Source organism: Papaver somniferum, chromosome 2 (assembly GCF_003573695.1).
Source record: "Papaver somniferum cultivar HN1 chromosome 2, ASM357369v1, whole genome shotgun sequence".
NCBI lineage: Eukaryota > Viridiplantae > Streptophyta > Magnoliopsida > Ranunculales > Papaveraceae > Papaver > Papaver somniferum.
In genome coordinates, this window is record NC_039359.1 from 164,405,966 (window position 1) to 164,413,496 (window position 7,531).

Sequence of the window (7,531 nt, forward strand, 5' to 3'; positions counted from 1 at the left end):
TGTGTATTTGTATTACAGGTTTGAAGTTGGATACTAAAGACTTGAAATCAAAGCTTAAAGCTAAAAGAGAAGGAAAAAGACAAAGCAAAAAAAAAAGAGCGAAAGAAAAAATTAAAAAAAAAAGTGAGAGAGAGAATTTATTTATTTATTTAGAGACCTTCCATTTTTTGTAATTATTATTTTATTTTTATTTTTTTATTTCTTTTCTTTTGCACTTTATTTGGACTTTGGACTTGGACAATTATTTTATTTTTTTTAAACCCTAAGGAAGGGTACATTAAATATAAAACTGTTTGCAGGGAAGGACGACGATTACAATATCGTCTCGGCCCCTCGGGTTCGCACATGACATAGGAGTCGTGGCCCTAGTCGACTTCAGGGGTTCTGCGCCCGTCTGGTACGGGAGGTAAGCTTTCGAAACACCTGTGAATCCCCTGTCAGCAGGTTTATTGTATGCCTTAAGGTGAATATATGCTGAGGTTTGAATACGGTTGTTTTAATTTCCTAGTAAAGAGCAAGGCCTGGCCAAATTAAGATAAGGACTCGGATTTCATCACCGTTTCCTTCTTTCCCGCTTTAGGAAAACGAAACCAAACGCGAACCTAAGCTTAAAATTTTGACTAGAACGAGATCTATAGGGTAACGAGCTTATTAGGAAAGTCGTTCGAAAAATATTGGATACTCTTTTAGCATACTTCGAAGTTCATGATGGTTTCTGTGAGTTGAATGCGTGACTGCGCCGCCTTGTGATAGCGGTGAAGCCTTGGGTATCAAAGCTCCACTGAGCTTCCCTCGCCTCAATTCAACTTACTTTGACTCGGATTGATTCCATAGGGGTTTGCTTAAATTGTAACGAATTCCCTTTCGAAGGATTAGAAGCTGGTCTATAAACAATCTAAGTGGAGACATTATGCTTGTTGTTTGCTAGAATTTATAGGTTTGCTTTGATCGAGTCAGCCTTGTTTGTGATTGTGTAGAATTCCCTTGCAATTAAAAATGTCGAACTGGTATGATAGAATCCAATACAAAGATTATCGACCTGAATTTGAATATGGACATCATCATTTCTATGACCATGTTGGGAATAGTGGTTGGGAACGCCATCCTTTGGAAGGATATGGGTCATACCCTGGTGAGCCCAATTACTATCCACACATGCATCAGTCTTACGAGCAAGAAGGTTATAGTACTAGTTCTTCGTCTCTAGAGGATACAATCAAACTATTGAAAAGTAGTCCTTTTTATGATCACTCTGTTCCTATTCCTCCTTTAGAAGAGTCCCTCGGGAAGTTAGCTGAGTCGACGCGTAAGTTAGCTGATATGAATAGTATAATTATAGATGAAAGAACTACAATAATGAGTGAACCTTCTTTAGAAGACAACCTCAAGCGGATAGCTGAGACGAACGAAAGAATTGCTCGAAATTACTTGAATTGCCAATATAGTGTATCCAATAATACCCTTGAGAATGAAGATAGTTATTTACATAATCAAGATAACAAGGTTAGAATTGGTTGCACTACTTGTTTTGATGAGGTTCGATCTTTTTCATGTTATTATGATGAGGATAGTGTTGATGGAGAATCATACTTATGTAGAAATAGTGATCAGGAAATGGTTACTCCAATTAAGCTTTACAATGATAATATTATTTCTAGTTCAAATCCAAATAATTTTAATAACTATTCACCTATTCAAAAGGAAGAGGATTTGACTAGAGATACCTTCGTTTTAGACGATGTAGTATTTCCTGTTTACAAAGCCGATAATGATTTAGAGGAACGAGTTTATTCTGAGAATAATGTTTTAGAGTCTAGCGGTTTAGAAACAATAGTCTTAGACGAAGAAGATGAACTCGTAGAGATGAGTGAGGATGAACCTGACTTAGAAGAATCAATTGACCATTTCCAGGAATCTGATGACCTAGAAATTAGGGAAGTTGTGACTAGTCTTTCTAGAGACACAGAAAACTCTAAGTTTGGGGGTGATTATCATTCTCCATGTGCTTTAACTCTTAGAAAGTTCCCTCGTGTAGGACTTGACATTTATGCCTCAACCATATTACAAGATTATCTTCATACATGTTTTCCCGAACCTAATGATGTCCATAGAGAAGCTCAGTTGTTAGAAACCCATCCTCTGGTTGATGTGGTTAACCCAGGCTATGATACCAAGATTGACTTTGTTTTCCCACCAAAAAATTTTCTTCCAATTGTGGGAACATATGATTTTCATATGTGTCGGATATTAAGTTTTGAGACTAAACCTAATTACTTTAGGATATTAGGGTCGACACATTTTCTTAAGAATGACCATTATTATGGTCAACTTTGTGAGTCAAATCTAATTTACTTAGAGGATCCCCAATTATTCAGGTTGTTGTTATGTGCTTCTAAGTTCTTAGTTGAGTTTTTCCAGACTCTAATACCTGAACCGGATCTTAGCTTTGAGGAAATCCAACTGATGAAAACCTTTTATTTAGACCCTTTTATAGAGCCTGAACCTGAACCACAACTAGATGTAGTTGTCTTAAGCAAGGGTATGTTCGGTATCTTCTTGGTCTGTTGCAGTTTCCTCTTCTTGTGGGTAAAACTTTTTGATACAGATAACCCACAGTTATTCCGACTACTACTATATGATTCTACGTGGTGACTAATCCTTGCTTAGTCTGGCTGAAGACTTTAAACTTAGCACTTCTTGGGAGGTAACCCAATATTCATGTGACACGGTAATATCTTTCCTTATCTATTTTGCTTCATTGGTAACAGTTTCTCCTTGTTCATGCTTTTAATTTCATCTTTAGAACATTGAGGACAATGTTAGATTTAAATTTGTGGGTATGGGAGAAAGTTCTTAGTTGCAATAAATAAGCTCCAGAGACTAGAAATTTATGCTTATTAAGGTTGGCACTAACTAATCTAAGTGGATGGAAGCATTTTGGTTGTAGGATTTGAGGAACCAATCTGATTAGATGGAAACATCTAAAGAGTCTATTCATAAAAGCACAGAGCTCAGGTGTTAGAAAAAGAAAACATGGTAGTTTCGCCATATCCTCGTGATGGAAACATCGAAAGAATCCTGATCACTTCTTTTTTTTCTTTTTACCATTACTAGGGTGAAATAGAGTGACTGAGATGAAAAAAAAATTGAGACCAGACCACCAGACCAACCGGAATAAATACAATAAAGTCGACCACTGGTACCCTTGTATATGCCAGCTGAGTTGACCTAGAGTTAGGATTATCGACCACTGGTTCCCTTGCATTTGCCAGTGTGTTGATATTAGTCCAGACCAGTATCTCAGTCCATTAGGATAGGTTCACCTTAGTCAACATCATCCACATTTTTCTCTACATCCATCTTCTTAATCTATCCATGTGATTGGTTGACTCCGGTTTATGATGTCCAGAAACTATCTGAGTAGAGCTCTGTCACTTTATATGAATTTTAGTATGCTTGAGTGCAAACTCGTGTACATCAATTGGAATTTCGCATCAGGGTACTTCCTCCTGTAGTCAATAAGTATGCCAACCAAAGAGATTCTTTAGTGCCTTCCAAGGTTCTGCATAGATAGCTAGGGTCTGGAGTAATGGTTTTGTGGGCACACCTCTGGTAAACCCTCCCGAGATTAACTCGGTTTTATTTATTTTTTATTAGTTTTGCTCGAGGACTAGCAAATAATAAGTTTGGGGGTATTTGATAGACGCATTTATGTGTCTAATTTGTCCTCAATGTTTCGTATTGTTGGTACTCGTTTTCGTCCTTATTATGGTGTTTTGTGTATTTTTAGGTATTTTTGGAAAATAAATATTGTTGGAAAAGTCGGCTCGAAAAATCACTCGGAACACCCCCGGAGGACACTTGCTATATGGAGGCCATATTTGGCTAAGGGGCACCCCAAAAAGGCAGCTTCTATTCGCACCCCATAGCTGGTTAGGGGGACACCATCTTCTTTATTTGAAACTTAAAAATTGGCGGGAAAAATGTGGCAGCTCTCTGAGAATGTTTCGATCGAAATTTGAAGATGTTCTAGGTGGACTAAAGGGCTGAAACTTCATGGGTAGTTGTGATATGTCATAAAAGAGCTGGTATGGGTGTTTGTTTCGATCAAATTTGGCTGGAAAATACGTGACAAGGAATCAGAGCAGCCCGTGCATGAGAAGAATAGTTCACTGGTTTTGGAAGATTTATGCGTGTTCTGCTCGTGTATGATGACTCTAGCAACACTCTGGACCGTGAAGAAGATAAATGAGGAGATTTTGCAGCTGTAGAAACACGTGAGAAGCTAAAACAGGGAAGAAAATATTCCTAGAATATTTTTCTTCACTGCCGAGTTTAATGAAAATTTGTGAGAGTTATGGCATGATATTTTTCTGCTGTTGAGTATATATAGGGTGAGGGGATCATAGAGAAGTGAGGGGGAGAGATTGGGAGAAGTTTAGAGCACCACAAAGTCAAAAAAATCGAATTTGCAGAGAGACCACCTGTTGCTGCTGCTGCCATTGAAGAACACTGAAGAACACGAAGAATGGACCTGCACTAGCAGTCGTTTTCCTACAGTAATAACGACTCACACCTGTGGGTCGTACATCAGGCAGACTTATTTGCTACAGCGTTTGCGACACAGCTTCAGCAGTCTTATTTTGTCACTGAGGGTCGTAGTTCTCTGGGTTGTAACAAATATAATTGTTACAAACCCGGTTTTATTGTATTTCTCATATTCTCATCATTTGTAAACCATTTTTGAGCATCAATGAAATTCTTTTAGAGGTTTTCCAACATGATGAGCGGCTAATTCTCTCGTAACCAAGGCAATGGATGAAGCTATTCACACATGAACAATGGGTAACTATTTCATTTTCTCTAATATTTAATTATAATTCACTCAATCACTGCTTTTGCAGAGTTCTTAAAAGTTTACATAATTTTCTTCATTAGTTGTGATTCAATGAGATAGGTTATGCTTTGGTTTAATCTATGCTTAAGGGATGCAATTAATGTTTGAGAATATGTTTGATTATTTGTGGATTAAGAAATAAAGGATTAAAAGGATAATTAGAGTTATGAAATATTTGACATCATTCATGTGTAATAGTGGATTCTAGTGTCTTGGTTACCTCTCGCCCACTTTGTTAATATTTTTGTATATAATTTTATTAAATCTTTAAATTTAATCTTCACAAGTCCGAGAGTTTGAACCTCATTACTGCAACAACAATTAAAATTAATATCACATATGTAATCATAGCTTTGCCGAAGAAATCACCAAATACCGCCAGCGCAGCATTATCAAATCTGTGGTACAAAGGAGATCCTCTCAGTTTTGGTAGATTTGGCTTGATTTCTTGTCTTACTCTTCGAGGAGCCTATGATGCTGCTTCTTGAATCCGATGTTCTTGTTGCGCCTGTGGTGTTGCTCCCTGAACATTTGCAGGCTCGGATCCTCTTTTCCTCTTACCAACAGGGTTCTTCTTTATCTCTTGCTGCGCTTGTGGTACATTCTTCTTCTTCACTTCTTTATTTCTATCAACTTGGTACCTTTGCCACTACCTTCTTTTCTTTGTTCAACATCAGTCTGAATCTTGTTTTCTTTAAACTGTAATCTGATCCTGATATGAATTCATCCCCTATTGGTTTCACTGGTTTGTTTGATCTAGTAGCCATTCTACTAGTTTCTTCCGGTACTACTTTCACAGGTGTCTTCTGAGTCTGCTCCATCGATGAACCAAGGCCTATTTCATTCAGTTCTGCAACTATTTGCGAAATTTTTTCCACATCTGCGGCAGTTGTCTTTGCTTTCTTTGACCTAGTAACCACTCCAGTTGCTTCTTGTGACACAGGGGTGGGATGGTATTGTGTCATCCCAATCGAGAAACTAGGAGGACTACAGTCATTATTGATCGCCTTTAGTGTAGCTTTGATGACAGTGTCATCTTCTTCATCATTAAAATCCTCATTCTTCTCATTCTTGTCATCAATAAACTGCAGACTCACATGCTCTTCTCTATCTAATATATCATCTGTGTCACTTACTGTTACAAATAATTCAAGAAGCATAAATCAAACAAATATACACCTTCATTCTAAATAATAAACTCATAAATATATCTAACTTCATTCTAAAACATCATCATATATATCTACTAACTTCATTCTATAAAATGAAGTCCAACAAACATCAAAGGAGAAACATGGTTCACTATAGGAATGAGCTCTTTACAATTTTTCTAGACTTCGTTCTAGAAATGAAGTCCAGCAAACATCAAAGAGGTAACTTGGTATACACCTTCATTATAAAGAAGGAACTCATAGAACACGGTATACACCTTCATTCATAAGAATGAACTCAAACAACAATTTTCAGTACAATTTTTCTAGACTTCATTCTAGAAATGAAGTCCAGCAAACATGGTATTATTCATCAAACATCAAACATGGTATACACCTTCATAAATATATCTAACTTTATTCTACAACATCATCATATAGATCTACTAACTTCATTCTGTAAAATGAAGTCCAACAAACATCAGAGGAGAAACATGGTTCACTATAGGAATGAGCTCTTTACAATTTTTCTAGACTTCATTCTAGAAATGAAGTCCAACAAAAATCAAAGAGGTAACTTGGTATAAACCTTCATTATAAAGAAGGAACTCATAGAACACGATATACACCTTCATTCAGAAGAATGAACTCAAACAACAATTTTTCAGTATAATTTTTCTAGACTTCATTCTAGAAATGAAGTCCGGCAAACACCAAAGGAGAAACATGGACTCAGTACAATTTTCTAGACTTCATTATAGAAATGAAGTCCGGCAAACACCAAAGGAGAAACATGGACTCAATACAATTTTTATAGACTTCATTCTAGAAATGAAGTCCGGCAAACACCAAAGGAGAAACATGGACTTAGCGCAATTTTTCTAGACTTCATTCTAGAAATGAAGTCCAGCAAACATCAAAGGAGAAACGTGGACTCAGTATAATTTTTCTAGACTTCATTCTAGAAATGAAGTCCGGCAAACACCAAAGGAGAAACATGAAGACAGCAGATAAATTGGAATACATGCTCAATTCAACAACAAACAGATCAAAAATCAACTTCGAATTAGTGTTTTTACCTTTCGCTGCTTTCTTTACTGTTGATTTCTTTGTCACTAGTTCTTCTTCTTCTTGACAATCTCCTTCAAAAATAACTAATTGGCTATCTCTTTCTTCAACTTCTTCGTCTGAAGATGTATCTACTACTACTTTCCTCTTCGATTTACCCATTTAGGGTTTTGATTTCTTCAATTTTTCTAGAGTTTTTCAATTTTCTGGGTTTGGTTTTCTGATTTTGAAGACTGTTTTGATTTTGATTTGCGAAAGTTGAAATGATTTCGACCGATTTTGGTGGATTCTTGGTTTTGATGATGTTCGTTCACTGGGTTTTGGAGTAAAGAAGACGAAGAAGTTGTGGTTCTCTGAAAATGAAAGTGAAAAGAAGGAGAGAGACAGTTGACGCGTTTTTAGGAGATCGTGGGTT